Genomic DNA, 16,959 nt, shown 5'->3' on the forward strand with positions numbered 1-16,959 from the left:
GTCTTCCTCCAGTGACTCAATATGGGGGAGTGGAGGTGACCCTGAGCTCTCAAAGGCTCTGCCAGTGAAGGGCCAGCTCTGGTAAGGGAGGCCAAGCTGGAAAGGCTTGAGGAAGCCTTGGTGATGAGTTGGGTGTCTATCAACCAAGGACCAACCAAGCTCACTTCAGTTAGCTGGAAAAGGGAAGACTTAAAAGGAGGAGAGTGATGACTGTCTTCAACAATCTGAAGGCTGTCACATGGAGGTGAGATCAACTTAGTCCCAGAGGGAAGAATCAGGAAAAATGGGTAGACTTACAGGGAGGAAAATGAGGGTTGATGCTAACAAAAAAAAAATGTTTCCCAACACTGAGAGCTATCCTAAGTGGAATGAGCTGATGGGTTGATTGGAGACATGGATGGGTGTCCTTCCGAGGAGATCAAGTCAAGACTGAGAGTCACTCATCAAATTTGTAATTATGGGAATTCCTTTTGTGTGCGGTATGGCCTCCTTCACTGATGAGGTCTCTTCCAACTCTCAAATTCTGATTCTGGCAATAATAAAGAATGATATTTTTCTGGAACTTTTCAGTCCCAAAGATTTTTAGTCTTGAGACCAGGGTGAAGAAGGGTTGGACTCTGTGTCTAGCACCCAGTCCAAAGAAGTCTCTGATTCTTGAAGTACCAAGGTGAGGGGGGAATGAAGTCTGGCTGCCTGATCTTACCAAAGTTAGCAAGCTTATACAATAGGAAGAGTGTGTCCCTTGAATCTACACAACAAATATTTTTTTTTAAATTAAAGGAATAACAATACTTGTATTACTACCTACCTATATCAAAGAGGTTTGAGGCATCTCGGAGGAGTTGAAATAACAGTCACTGACAGTGACAAAACCTTTAAGGTTTACAGAGTTCTTCAAATACAGAATCTCAATTGAGGCTTTCAATAATGATGGAGAACAGATGCTACAGATATTATCCCCATTTTTACAGATAAAGAAACTGAGGCTTGGAAAATTGATCAGCTTGTGGTCATGAAGCTAGTATGTGTCAAAGGTGGAATTCAAACCCAGGTCTTCCTGACTCAGATATAAAATCTGAACTCCTACTCATTAAAGAAATGTGGAAGTTACCATTCGTTATCATCTTCATCATCATCATCATCACAATCATCATCCTATCCTTCTTCTTATCTTTTCCAATGACCTATTGGACAAGTGAATACTTGTTATGAGTCTTTTAGTATTCTATGGATTATTGCATAAACAGATAAAATAAGTGATTTTTTTCTAGTCAAATAAAAATATAGGACATGTATTCACCCTCTGTAGGCCTGATGGTGTACTCTCTATAATTTCCTCAACATATTATTTTTATGACTATTTCAGAAAACTGTCTCTCTTGGTATCTCACTTATTAAAGACACTTCAAGAGCCAGCAAATAAATGAGGGAGATACTTTGGACAGTTAGTGAAGTGTTCCCAGCATCCTTGAAATCATACTATGTGGGTGGCCGCCCAGTTTACCAGTGCAAAAGGCCAGCCGTGATGTGCATTAATTATATCATTCCCTGAGCCCTCATGGTAAGCCAGAGGAAATGCCCTCATGAGGGAAGGGGAAGGGGAGGGGAAGAAAGGGAAAAGAAAGAAAGAAAAAACAACCCAGATGATAATGATTTTTTTTAAAGAGTGAATCCTTTAAAGTAGGAATATTCCAAATATTTTTCCATAGTTATAGAGCAGGGTGTTCTCCATCACCATCCAAAGTATTTAAGGTTACAAGTGAATGGGGCGGGGGTTGAGAGAGCATTGGACTAGAGATCTCTAAGGCATCATCCAGCTCTCACATTCTATGATTTCACAGGAAGAAAACATGGCCCCAGTAGAGTTTAGGGGGCAGGCAGCTATGATGGGAATTTTTGTTTCAAGCTCTCCCTATGTCATTTAACTTTCACTATATGACACTGAGCAAGTCATTCCTCTCAAAAAAATGTAGGGGGAGAGGGAAGGAAGAAAGACCCCTAAGAGTTCTCTGGTTGTGATGCCACCCCCAAGTTCATCCAATTCCTTCTCCCAAAGGAGAAAGCCACATTCTTGGTTTAGTTCTCAATAACCCACCCAATTAAATCTAGATGTAAAACCTGAGAGATAAAGTTTTGAAAGGATCAGAAGTCCCAGATCCACCTGAATCTCATTGCACTAACCCCTTCATTCATAACCAACACTGTCCTCTCAAGGGTCTCAAGGTATGGGCACAGCTGGACCTTAACAATAAGGGAAAACTGCCTATATCATCTCCCCTACCCTGGGGAAAGGACTTCCTTGGGGGCACATTCCACTTCTTAAATGTAAGAGAAAATATTGCCAATATAATGGACTATGGATCCCTTTTTCAGAATTTTCCAAATACAATAATCCTAAATTAAGGAAAACAATAGTCAGGTTAATGTTGTCTTCAGTGACTAGAGTTCATAAAATCTTTGTTATATATCCACCATCCACACCTATAAAAACAGTATCCTGTCCCAACTGAAGTCAACAGACGTTTATTAAGTAATGTAAACGTTCAGGTCATTGCACGTGAATATTGGCAATAGAAAGTCAAAACCTCAAAGTCTCTGCCTCCAAGAAGCTCCCATGCTACCGAAGAGATACAACATGGGCAAATCACTTAATCTCTCCAGGACTCAGTTTCCTATCTGTAAAATTATGAGGTTTAGGTAAGTATTCTCTGAAGCTTCTTTTGGCTCTACACCTATGATCCCATGTACACAGATAAGTTACATATGAAACTTTATAAAGAAAACTTTTAGTACAGTGTCTGACTGTAAGAGTGTTATAAATATTTATTAATTGACTAATTTTAAAAGAAAGCAGATGCTAACCACTAGAAGCATCAGGAAAGGTCTCCCAGGAGGGAGTTCATTCCAAAATTACAAAAGAATAGACCCAAGACAGAATATCACTAGCAGGCAAGTTTGATTGGAGTGAGAAACGGGAAGGAAATAAAGAGAATTAAAACTAGAAAGGCAGAAGACAACCACACTTAAAATGACAGGTTATTTTTGCCCTAGGGGCAATAAGGAGCCACTGAAGATTTTTTTTTGAGAGAGGGAGTGACATGGTAAGATCTTTGTTTAAGGATTATCAATTTGGCAGTTATGTGGAGGATGGATGGGGGGAGGAAGGCAGGGGGAGAGCTAGGAAGCAGAAAAATCCTTTATGAGGCTATTACAATAATCCAGGAAAATTGGGGTTTAAATTAGGGATTGGGACAGCTCCCACCCATTTATACTTTTCTGAAACAAGGCAAAAAAGAGTTTAATAAATTTTAAATCATATTGCTTAAAGATGTGGAGCTGAAAAGAATATGTAAGATCTTCATATCTAATCCCTCATTATTATAGATGAGGAAATTGGGCTCCAGAAAGTTGAAGTAATTTGCCCAAGGTCAGATAGGGAGGAAGTGAGAGAGCTATAATTGGAACCCAAGTTCTCTGATTACCCCATGCTGGGAGCCAACTTTACCGCCAAAAGTTTCCTATACGTCTGGGATCCTGTATTCATAATTTTAGAACTGGAAGGGAATTAGAGGTCCATTCTCTTCATTTGACAGATGAGGTCTGGAAAAGGGAAATGACTTACCTAAGATAACATGTAAGTAAGTGATAGCAATGGGATAAGGATGGCAGCCCCACTTAAAATGGAACCTCTGGGCAGCGAGACCTCCTCAAAGGGCTCAGGTCCTTTGAACATTCATGAAGAAGGGTGCTTATAGGACAGTAATATCAATATTTGAATAGATCACAGGATTGCATTTTTAGAGAAAGATTAAGAGGACACCTAATTAATGTTTTCTGTCCTTTTATAGATGAAGACAACTAAGATATAGGGAAATTAAGCACTTTACTCCTGTTTCCATAGCTAGAAAATTGTCAATTTTGCCCAGCCCCATGTCAAATCCAGACATTACCCACACAGTATGTCTGATAATTCTCCTAACTAGGAAAATATCAGCCTCCAGTCACTCATTTTGAACATCCAATGGTTTTGTGAGTATCCTAACAAATGTGGAAAAGGAGAGTGCCAGACATGGGACTCATTTTTTTTCTGTCCTCCTAGCCATCTGGTGGACAAGATGCCTCACCCACAGAAAGCTTGGCCAATAACCTAGATCCAGGGTCTGACCACTGGACATTAATTCATTTTACATAATCAGAATGTTCTCTTGTGGGGCAGGATGCCCAGAGATACCAACTTAACAAACACCATCCCCAGGAGATAATATACTATGGAAAGTGGAGGATGTGGTATTCAAGTACTGAACCACTCTTGGCCCATCTGCATAAAAAGCCCCAATAATTCCTAGTTTTGTTTTGATCAAACTGGCATTAAACCTCATTGCCAGGCAAAGCTCATGATGTCATTTCTGCCCCACTGGCAGGAGCTTACCATTCTTCAGGTAAATACAGAAACGTTACAAGAGGTCAGTTTGACAAACTATGACCCATCTTATCAAGGACCAAGGCTGTGAAGAAATAAGAAGAGAGGTCCAGACCTGGGAATGAGTCACTCTGATTTGTCTTACCTTGCCTTCCACCACAGTTCAAATATTGACCCAAAATTATACCTAGCGCCAGGGGAGAATCCAACCTTTGGAAAAACTAAGCTTTTAATAGGCAAGCAAAAGCTTAGAAAAAATTCTTTATCAAAGCAAGGGGACTTAGAAGGGATGATTTGTTTTCCTCCTTATCCACAATGAAGAATGGACAATGAAATGAGAAGTGAAAATTTAATAAACATAGAGTTGTCTTCTTTTTCCACTACCACTGGAGGTGATAACCTATTCAGTTTCCCACAATCCCAGAGAACCACTGATTTAGAGCTACCAGGAGCTTCCACAATCTGGCTCCAATCTATCCTTCCAATCTCACCTCCTGCTCCTTCACTCTCTCCACCCATCGAATGAGCTACCATTTCTTTGAAAAATCTTCTCTGAACTCCTTTGACAGGAACTTATTTTTCTATAAAAGTCAAGGAATCATAGATTCATATTTGGAAGAGACCTAAGAAATGGCAGAAAGAACCAACTGGCTCTCCGTTTATTTTGCCTTCATTTTCTAATTACCTATGTGCCATCTTCTCAACAAGACTATGCACTTTGTAGTGGAAGGGGGAAGACTACATAAGCCTGGAATTCTATGTAGTCCTGTACAGGGCCTGGCAAAGAGTAGATAATAAATGATTGTTGAATAATTGTCCATGATATGGGGGCAACGATCAACCTTGATGGACTTGCTCATTCCAACAGTGCAACAACCAGGAACAATTTGGGGCTGTCTATGATGGAGAATACCATCTGTATCCAGAGAAACAACTGTGGAGTTTGAACAAAGACCAAGGACTATTACCTTTAATTTAGGGCGGGGGGAACTGACATCCTATTGTCTGAACTTGCTTTCTCTTATATTTTATGTTTCTTCCTTAAGGATGTGATTTCTCTCTCATCACACTCAGTTTGGATCAATGTACAACATGGAAACAATGGAAAGCCTGGCAAAGTGCCTTCTGTGGGGGGTGGGGGGAGGGAAGTAAGATTGGGGAAAAATTGTAAAACTCAAAATAAATAAAATCTTTAACTTAAAAAATAATTGTCCGTGATAGATATTCAATATTTGTTGATTGATGAAATTACTCTAGCTTACAATTTTCAAAATTTTACAATATAAGGTTTATTCAAAGTTAGATGCCCTCCCAAAAAAGTACCACATTTATTGAGTTTAAACTATGTGAGGCTTACAAGGATGAATAACAGCACTCAGGGATCCTACACTCTAACATATGAGATTAATAAAGGTAAACAAATAACAATGAGAAAAACAAAGTAAGAGAATACAAAAGTGTATATGAAGGAAAGAAATGACTAGGAGAAATAAGCAGAAAGTGAGATTACTTCTGTCTGGGAATAGAAGAGCATAATGAGGAAGAGCTTCATAAAGGATGCAGCACTGGAGCCAAGTCCTGATGAAGAGATAGGATTTCAACATCCCTCTTAAAATGCAGCCCTTAGAACGGAGCAAAATACTCCAGATGCAGAGCCCAGGGGGACTTGAATCATTTCCTTTCTCCTGGAAGCTATGCCCAAAAATCAAATTAGCTTTTTTAGTGACCATGCCAGATTGCTGCCTCAGAATACAGAGCTTGTGGTTCCCTAAAACCCCCAGATCTTTTTCAGATTAATTTTTATCTGGTCATGTCTTTGGGGAAAAATAAGTTAGGATCTAGGCTCAAGGGAACATGGAGCTGGGGTGGGGGGCTTGGTGCTGATCCAATGATGAAGAAGATTGCTATACCAGAGTACTCTTAACTAAAGGAGGGACCTAGGAACAGAAAAGAAGGCTGGTATGGTGAAAAGAGCACTGGGGGATTTGGAGTGAGAAGGATCGGGTTATCTTAGTATCTAGTATATAACAGGAATTGTTTATCATTTTATTTTGGTTTTGGTTTTATTTTTGCAAGGCAATGAGATCAAGTGACTTGCCCAAGGTCACACAGCTAAGTGATTAAATGTCTGAGACTGGATTTGAACTCAGGTCCTCTTGATTCCAGGGCCAGTACTCCTTCCACTGCACCACCTAGCCACCTCTCATATAATAGGCATTTAATAAATGCTAATTGTCAGGTTCAAAGCTGGATCCATAGACTTGTTATAATGTTACTTTGAAAAAATTATCTAAATACTAAGCTTCAATTCCCTCAACTATAAAAAAAGGGAAGAATAACAGTTACAGCACATATTGCAGGATAATTGTGAGACTCCAATGAAAAAGTCTGCAAAATGCTTTCTAAACTTTAAGGGATTATAAAAATGATAGTATCATCATCATTAGTCATGTTATTTTTTATTATCAACTCAAGAAACAAAGAGTAGAGAACTGCATACCTCTCTGATTTCTCAGATATGCTATTAAAGGTTGAATCTTGGGGGTGGCTAGGTGGCGTAGTGGATAAAGCCTTAGAGTCAGGAGTACCTGGGTTCAAATCTAGTCTCAGACCCTTAATAATTACCTAGTTGTGTGGCCTTGGGCAAGCCACTTAACCCCAATTGCCTTGCAAAAACCTAAAAAATAAATAAAAAAAGGTTGAGTCTTCCTTTTTTGTGGTAGCATAGAACTGGAAACAAGGTAGATGCCCATCTAGTGGGAAATGGAAAAAAGAAATTATAATGGGATTACAGAATTATATTATAGAATTATAAATTATAAAATGGGATACTCATGTCAGTAAGAAATGCTGAATATGAAAACTTCAGAGAAGTATAGGAAGACTTATATGAACAGATGCAAGTCATATAAAGCAAAATGATGTAACAGAACCATACACAATGACCTCAACCATGTCAATGGAAGGGGAAAGAGGGGAACTAGATTGAATGCCATACAATTAAAATAGTCATGTTTAACCCTAGAGAAAAAACTGAGGAAAGGGACTTCCCTCCCTACTTTTCAGAGTGGAGGGCTCTAAGTGGGGAACTTTGTTCAGTTGCTATGTGTAGGTTAGTTCTCCTGAGATGAGTTTTCTCCCCTCTTAATTTTTTCCTCTATAGGATATGATTCTGGGTAGAGGAAGGGAAGGGAAGGGACCTATTTGATAACAAAGGTTATAAGAAAACCAAAGATATCAATTTAAAAAAAAATTAAAAGGAGCATTCCAGTAAGAACAAAGACATTCTTTTTTAAGAAAAAATATTGATTTGTTTAAAATAATAATAATAATAATAATAATAATAATAATAATATATGACTCAAACTTATAATCCCCAAACTGAGACTTCCCAAAATCACCATTTTCTTTGGAGCAGTGGGAAAAGAGAAAGAAAGGAAGAAAAAAAGGAAAGAAAGAAAAAGAAAGAGAAAAGAAGAAACCATCTTTCTATTTTGGACAAATAGGATTAAGCTTCTTAGGCTATTCTTTGTTGTTTTGACTTCAACAATTTATGCAAATGAGATGTTAATTAGGGTAATTGTAACTTAAATTATGCTTGTGTAAACCTCTCTATTGGTAGGAAAGTGTGGGAATGGACACAACTGGTATTGAGAGCAGCTGGAGGAACTTGGGCCTGAAAGGCCAGGGCTGTGGATCACTTTCCTGTCCTTACAATTTGTTTTTATGAGGTGATAACATTTTTACAAATACCATCATTTTTGCTTTTTTATATTGTAAGTGACAGGCTGACATTTTACAACTGGCTTATTGAAAACAGGAATTGAGCACTCTTGCAGTAACGGACATTAACTGCTGAATAGAGATTCAGATGCTAATGAGGTGAGAGGGGTCTCCAGAAAGTTTTGATAAATGCTACACACACTCTAACTAGCTGTGAATGTAGGTTGACAAAGAGCATGTACACCAGGGTTCAATAAAATGTAACCCTTTAAATTAATCATACTGGCAGCATTTCATAGAATCCCCAACAATCTCCTTTCTGTTAGCCAAGGGAGCAGAGGAAACCGAAGGGCTCCACAAACGGACGTTCCCACATCTCCCTCTCCGCACACTGCGCGACCCTCCTGGTCTGAACCTCCATGGCTGTTTCCAAAAGGACGGACTCTAAATAGCCAGCTGAAGAGGGCTTCATGCTCAGCCTTGTTCTCACCATGCTGAATAGGGAGAGGGAACGTGTTGATCAAATGTTTGGAGTTGGCATCGTATGGACCAAAGGCATAACCAGGGCAGGGTGAGCAGGGCTTAAGCCCAGGATGCTAGAATCTAGAGAATCCTCAAAGCACCTTATTAAACTTCATTTCCCCCACTGTGAATGGTCATCCCTTCAGTCCCCACATCCTCAGCAGTGAGCCAGGGAATGATTCCTCATTGAAATCTCCAACCTCTGTTTAGCTTCATGTACCCTCCCATCAAGTCAATCAATTAAGCTCTTACTATGTGTTAGAAATGTTATATACTAGATATACAAAGAAAGGCAAAAATAATCCCTGCCTTGGGGAACTTGTATTCTAAGGAGGAAGCCCACATAAAAATAAATGGACAGATAAGACATATCCAGAATCTGTGGAAGGCACCAGCAGCTGGTGGGGACTTGGAGAGGCCTCCCCCAGAAGGTGGGAGCCCAGCCATCCACCAAGACACCAAAGCCCAGTCAGTGCAGGCATCTTGCCATCTGTCCTACCATTACATGCATACCACAACCCTCCCCGTCTTTCTCAGGAAACAATAATCAAATCAATAATACAGAGCAAGACAGTTTACTCTCTGTGGCTTGGGTGACAATTCGGATGCCTGCCAAGACCCAGACTCCCTTCCTCAGCCTCCACCACCTCATACCCACTACAGCCCCACTATTAAAGATAAGTTTTTTAATGGTAGAGAGCATCTCAACCTAGGTCTCTGTAGCCTCTTGCTATATTGATTGGTCCACCCACACCCCAGTGCCCACCCTCCTCCTAGGAAGGAAGGGGACACAGAGAGGAGATGGAGTTACAAGAAAGAGGCTTGGCCTTGTTGCATTTGGTTCCAACAGGTGCAATAATTAGGGCAACCACAGAGAGGTGGCACTTCAGGGTGAAGTCAGGAAACACTTCTTAATGAGCATAGTTACCCCCAAAGTGGCTGGTGGCCTATCTTGGGGTGGGTGAGAGAGTGAGGTTCCCGTCACTGGAGGTGCTTAAATAAAAATGGTGTCCCACAAGGTAATTCCTGCTCAGCTAAGGATTAGACCTTCCAATGGGAGAAAAACAATGTGGTATAGTGGAGAAAGTGATGGACCTGGAGTGGCTAGGTGGTGCAGTGGATAGAGCACAGGCCCTGGAATCAGGAGTACCTGAGTTCAAATCCGGCCTCAGACACTTAATAATTACCTAGCTGTGTGGCCTTGGGCAAGCCACTTAACCCCATTGCCTTGCAAAAGAAAGAAAGAAAGAAAGAAAGAAAGAAAGAAAGAAAGAAAGAAAGAAAGAAAGAAAGAAAGAAAGAAAGAAAGAAAGAAAGAAAGTGATGGACCAGGAGTCAGGAAGACTTGAATTCAAGTTCAGTCACTGACACTTAAATTGGGTATCATTTCACCCTGTTTGCCTCAGTTTCCTCATCTGTAAAATGAGCTGGAGAAGGAGACAGCAAACCACTCCAGTATCCTTGCCAAGAAAACCCCAAATGGGGTAGTGGAAAGGGAAACAACAATGATAGCAGAGTCCAAAGCTTTAGCTCAATCCCACCTGACTTTATTCTAATGTAATCTCTTATTCTAACATCCTTAGGAGTTAAAAGTATTAACTTCTAAGCATGGTCTGTTTGACATTTTTCTCTATATTCACATTGTCAGACATGCTTGTTTGTTGTTCCATCTCTTTTGAAGGCCTGTTTTTTCATCTGTAAAATGGGGAGAATATCTATTATGCAACTCCCAGGCTTGATATGAAGAAAGACTTCATAAAAACAAACCGAAAGGAGGTTATCCAAATATGAGTTGTTATTAAAATGGAAGATGAGAAGTTTCTACTAGATAAAAGTATCAAAAATAACATAAAAGAAGGAGGAAACTTGGGACATGCATCCTCTGTTTAACTTTGCCCCCTCCGGCTTGGGAAGCTACCTGCCTGGACATTTATTGATAACCCGTGACCTCCAGGGAGGCCAGTCCAGGGTGGTGACAACTGACCACCATCCTCAAATAAACGCAGAACTCAGACAGGTTACTGAGCCTTAATACAAAGAGGGTGAATTTCCCTTCTGGTTTTAGCCAACTTCCCTCTTGGCAGGGAGTGCCGGTCTACACAGTGAGCTTCAATCGAGTTTGCTGGCTGTCAGAATTCTGTCTCAGCCAATGTGAAAGTGGTATTCTTGTCTTTTCACTGTGGAAAGGAACTTATCAATCTGACATATAAAAGCCTCTCTGAGAAGCAAGTTATTATGCCAAAAGAAAGACACACTTGCCCCACTAACTAAATCTTGTTCTTATAACTCCCATTATTAGACACTCTGATTCTGAATATAATGCTGTTGAAATCAACCCTCTCTCAATTTCCTTAGAGAAAACAGGGGTGCAGTGGGAAGAGGAGAGTATAAATATAAATAAAGTCGTAAGAACAAGAGAAGCAGCTCAGGGTAGGCGATCCAGTCCTAGACTTGGAATCAGGGAGAACCAGATTCAAATCCTGACCCAGACTAGTTATCAGGGCAAGTGAATTAACTTGGGTAAATGAATTAACTTCTTGACCCTCAATGTCCTCATACACAAATGGGGATGATAACAGATCCCCCTTCACATGATTGGAATGGGGATCCAATGGGATGATATATTTGAAGCTCTTTGCAAGTCTTCAAGTTTTACATATCTGCCCAGTAACGCTGAATGCAAGTGTGGCTGTCCTGACAGTCAACCTTGGGGTTGGATATAGAAGTGAAATGAGCATTTGGATGGTTTCTACTTCATTGTTCGGGCTTTACACATTTTATTTCATTTGATTTTTAACCCAAGAAAAACTTGAATTCAAGATGCCTCTGACACATACTAGTTATGTGTCATTTATCTTGCTCCTGTGCCTCAGTTTCCTTACCTGCAAAATAAGGGATTTAGACTCAATAGGTTTTAAAGTCTAAATCTATAGTTCTATGAAGCCAAACCACCTTCCTGGGGGGCCTTAACGAACTTTTTAGGATTTATGCATCAAGTCTTAGTATAACAATAAACACATTTCATACATGTTTAAAATTTTCATATATATGTATAAATCAACATAAGATTTGTTTAAATATGTAGACTTTTATCAAAGATGTGTACACAGGTTGATATGTATATTATGTGAATTCCATGATAAGTACATATATACTTACATTCTTCTAGGTTCAATCCAGGCATGACCCTTTCTCCAGGAGGTCATTCTAGTCAAACCCCAACTCTGTCATGCCCTACTGTCCCTTCCCTTGGGTTCCCAAACAATAACCCCTCCTTTGGACACACTGACCGACCTCCCCTTTTTATATTATTATTTTATTTTATATTTGGAAATTATATTATTGCATATTTTGAAATTATTAGATGAAGTTAATAGCTGCCCTTCTGGATGGTAAGTACCTGGAAGACAGGTGCTACATCATTTATTTTTTTCATGTACCTAATACAGCAGACATATAAAAATTACCTGTTTGTTTGAATCAGACACACACACACACACACACAGACACTTGCCCTGCTATGAGTCTTTGGTGTTATAAAGGAGTCCTCATAGCACATCCTGGAAGTGACCCGTGGTCCTTCAAGGCCATCTCAGCACAGGCCAGCCATGTCAATCCAGGCTGGACAGGTTTCAAGGTCAAGTCCAGTGACAGGTTGTGTGTCTGTCACTCAGGGTCCAGTTCAGCTGAGGCAGAGAAGCTCTTCAGCAGAAGGCTGGACACCTGGGTGAACGTTGTCATTAAATAGCTCAGGGAAATTAAGACAAGAAAAGTTGCTATCTGAGTAGTGTAGGGAATGAGCACACCAAGGATGCTATGGGTCTTTTGAAAGAGAGTTAGATAGGAAGAGAAAGATACAAATAGACCTAGATGGATAGTTATGCTAGATAGATAAGTCAACAGATTAAAATAGATTGTAAATAAGATGCATATGTATGTAAAGACAAATAGATACATATAGATATATGGGTAGAAATGATAGAGAAATTAGATAGATGAGATCCATACAGACAAATATAGATGCATAGAGAGAATACTACAAATGGATGGGTGGAGAGCTACACAGATAGGTAGATAGATAGATAGATAGATAGATAGATAGATAGATAGATAGATAGATAGATAGACGATAGATAGATAGACGATAGATAGATAGATAGATAGATAGATAGATAGACGATAGATAGATAGATAGATAGATAGATAGATAGATATAGATAGATAGATAGACGATAGATAGACGATAGATAGATAGATAGATAGATAGATGATAGATAGATAGATAGATAGATAGATAGATAGATAGATAGATAGAACAGACAGGCACAGAGACATTGATGTGAGTAGATGAATGAAGATAGATGGTTTCAGATAGACAGACAGATGTATGCACATAAAGAGGCTATAGTTCTTAAGGCTATAAAGGATGTCAGGAGTCATTATTTTCTCTAGCACTCACATCTTAATTGTATATTATATCAATGCCCATACCAACAAGTCCATATTAAAAAAGCATCACAATTGCAAAGAGGACAGGGCTTGGAGTCAGAAGAACTTATTCCAATCCTGCTCCTGACATATTTAGTCAAGGTTCTCCACCTCTTCAGAGTTCTCTATAAAATGTCAATTATAGAAAAGTTGCATTCGTCATGGAAGTGCAGAGAATTTCCATATGCCAGACCACAATGATAAAATCACAGGGTCAGAATTCACACACATCTATATGTATATTAAATAAATGTATATATAGTATATGTGTATACATTAGTATGCAATAGAGAATAGAGATTTTATAGCATAAATTCATATATGGATATATATATATATATATATATATGAGTAGAGAGATGGATGGATGGATGGATGGATGGATGGATGGATGGATGGATGGATGGATGGATGGATAATAAAGTAAGAGCAGATCTTGCAGTCAAGAAGGCAAAGGTCTAAATCCTTCCTCTGATCCTCTCAATGCTCCAATGAACTCAGCAAGATATATCTTGTAGAGAAGATGACATCCTGCTTTGATACAATATCAAGTACCTAGTATCAAGACTTCACAGAACTAGCTGTAAAATAAAACCATCACCACCACCAGACAGAAAGGCACACATCTCTATATCCAGCATCTCTGTGTCTACCTATCCATCTATCTATCATCTATAGGAATTTGTCATTCTATCAATTTCATCTAACATCTATATTTACCTATCTATAACTATTTATCATCTATATTGATCTGTCATCTACTTCACCTATCTACTCATTTAACACCTGTTTATCTATCTATCCATCCATTCATCTATCTATCTATCTACCTAATCTATCTACACACAAATACAACTTCAATCAATGGATCTATTTATCTACCTATCTATATATCTATCCAGCTATCCATCTATCTATCCACTATCCGTCTTTCTACTCATCTACCTATTGAGTTATTGATCTATCTATCTGTCTATATCTTTTGATCTATCTCTGTCTCTAGCTATCTATTTATCTATATTTCTATCTATCTATCTACACACACAAACAGAACTTCAATAGATGGACACATCTGCTTTCCACAGTCATACCTCCCAACGCATGATCCGGCTGGCATTTTGTTTAACTGACACAAACTAGTCTCTAGCCAAGGGGACCGAGCAGCCCCCACCCAAGGACCCAAAGGAAACCTTTTCCCTTCAGCGAGTTACTCTTCAATTGGTGAGTGGAAAGCTCACTGCCCACCCTCCCACACTCCCATCTCCCACCCACCCCCAAAGCGGAGCAAGTCGTGAAATGTGCCGCCGTTGAGAAAGGACCATTTAGCCAAATTGCATACCTGTGCTGTGTCAGCTTTCTGCTGAATTCATCTCATTCCATTGGTCTAATGGATGCCAATTGAATTTAATTAACAAAACTACTTTGACTCCTTTCATACTGTGCTGAATGTAATGAAATCCTTCTCCTTTTTTTTTTTTTTTTGCATTCCACTAAAGAATGTCCTTTACTGCAGGCCCACTACTAGAATATTAAATGCTCCATGTTATGCTTAAAAGATAGAAAGCGGCCAGCTCCTGCCCCATGACTTAAATGTAGTTACAGACTTACATAACATAAAATAATTAAAAAGATACTCTGATAGTGATACACCGTATAGATTCAATTACCACAATGTCTCCATTAAAGGCACTTTTATAGGAGGAATAAAATGCAAATCCTCTTTATGGATCAATACCAGAACATAATTCTATTCTTCCTCCTGAGAAGGAAGTGGGCCGTAATAAATCATCCTCCCATGAAAATGGGAAAAAGTGATTTCTTTTGAAAGGTTTCTTTAAGCCTACACTCAGTTTTAGTTGCCCCATTTTCCATCCATTACAATTCTTGTTTCCAAACTCAAGACTTAGATGGGGGGGGAGATGCTGGGGAAAGCCAAAGGGAAGCATCCATTGGTAAAAGCCATCACTGTGGTCCTCATGGACCAGAAATCCATAAGAGACGTTCCTACAGAATTAAATCATCTTCCCTAAATCCAGTGGGGAAAACAAAAATTGCTCCAACCCTATGGTGAGGGAGTAGACTTTGTGGGCCTCGCTTTCGCCTGGCCAGGCACCCAAAGACAAGTTCTCATGATGGATTATTGTGGTATCTCCTGATCTCTGACTTTGAACTCTGACCCCACCTCCTCCTTTTTTTATTTTTCCCCTCCACCACTGACAGTTGGGCCCGACCACTTGCCATCTGTAGAGACTGGAAGGGGAGAGGACTTAGCTTACATTAATCAACCAATTAAGAAGAGACTTAAACAAAACAGAGAAAGCATAATAAAGCCCTGACTGCTTAATAGCTGTTCCACTTTTAATAGTTGTCTTCCTGCAGTTTGCTGACAAGATTAGGGGTAATCTATTGAAGGCTTCACAAAGATGGCGTGAGAAAGGAGAAACAGATGCATCGGCCTGCCCAGTCAGTCTGGATCCTGCTAAATGGCCAAAAAGGATACTGGAAGGAACTGTGGTTCCCACCAAAGTGGAGGAAGGGCCAAACTCCATGAGGTCATCCAAAAGAGTTGGGAATTTGAAATGTCCACCACATATTATGGCTCCCTTTGCATGAAAACAGCTAATAGTTGGAGCATCTGAAGGAGCCCCCATTGGAGAATGGAGCCCAACTAGCTCCCTTTGCATGAAAACAACACAAAGGGAGAGTATGAAGGAGCCGCTATTGGAAAATGGAGCCCTATTGAATCTTTAGGACTGAGGTTTAGGGTATTGATTAGTATTAAAGGGATAGCATTCAGTATTCCAAAGTCACTGACTTCGACCTTGGAAGGGTCCTTGGAAATAATAGCACCTTATTTCATTGGCTCAGCCATTCTGAATGGGGAAGGACCTGGGATTCAAAATTAGGTTTTCCAGTTACAAATCCTGCATTCTCTCCACTGTATCATGCTGCCTTCCCCACAGGCCCTAACATGATTGAATTTTCAAATACTGCTGAATTACAGGAAAGAAACAGATAAGAAAATTTGGTGGGGGAATGCTGGAGAAGTAAAACTAAAGTCAGAAGGTCATCATATGAGATCTAGCTCCAACACTTTTGCAGCCATGAAACATGGAGTGGATTTTCTCTCTCAGGGTCTTAATTTCCTAGTCTACAAAATAATATGAACAAAACAGAAAAGTATTAGAACAAGATGCAATTGGGCCTTCCTTCAAGTCCTGGCCATGTTAAACCTCAGTTTTGCCATCTGTAAAATGATTCTCCTGTGAACAGATGGAACCAGATTAAAATGTAATTGAGAAATGACAACCAAATAAGTAAAAAAAAAATACATTAGAACAGAGAAAATACTAATATGTGTTTTTTAAGTCAATATGGGACCCAACTGGGCCTATTTTTATTTGAGTTTGACATCCCCGAGTTTCCTTCCATTTCTAACATATCTCATTAGCTTAAGTGGTCATCCTATGATTAAAATGTGATGTAAAATTATTTGGTATTTATTTGGTAAATGTGTTTTGTTGACTTATCTGTGCACATTTTGCACAGATAGTAAGCTCCTTGAGGGTAGGGACTGGTTCATTTCAGTCTTTGTATCCCCAGGATAGATAGTGTAGTATGTATAAATGCTTACTGAACTAACTACCTTTCTAATAATGCTGCCAAGTATTAATTCATTCCAACACTGAAATAAAGCCAAAAAAAAATCAAGATAAAACAATCACATCTAATTGAAATGATTTCCCCAAATCCTGAATATATATTTTAACAAAAAAACAATAGTTCCCCTTTGATTTTTTTTATTT

At 39.3% G+C, this 16,959-nt stretch overlaps 1 protein-coding gene and 1 long non-coding RNA gene across 6 annotated transcripts in view; both read right to left on the bottom strand.

Moving 5' to 3' along the window:
• LOC141512392 (uncharacterized) overlaps nucleotides 1-14,398 on the bottom strand; it is a 40,430-nt gene extending 26,032 nt beyond the window's left edge. Inside the window, exon 1 of the long non-coding RNA XR_012475472.1 lies at nucleotides 1,112-14,398. This is a non-coding gene — a long non-coding RNA (uncharacterized LOC141512392). The remainder of the gene's footprint in view (nucleotides 1-1,111) is intronic.
• Nucleotides 1-16,959, bottom strand: part of NFIA (nuclear factor I A) — a 690,308-nt gene that overhangs the window by 403,672 nt on the left and 269,677 nt on the right. The window lies entirely within an intron of this gene.

Source organism: Macrotis lagotis, chromosome 2 (assembly GCF_037893015.1).
Source record: "Macrotis lagotis isolate mMagLag1 chromosome 2, bilby.v1.9.chrom.fasta, whole genome shotgun sequence".
NCBI lineage: Eukaryota > Metazoa > Chordata > Mammalia > Peramelemorphia > Peramelidae > Macrotis > Macrotis lagotis.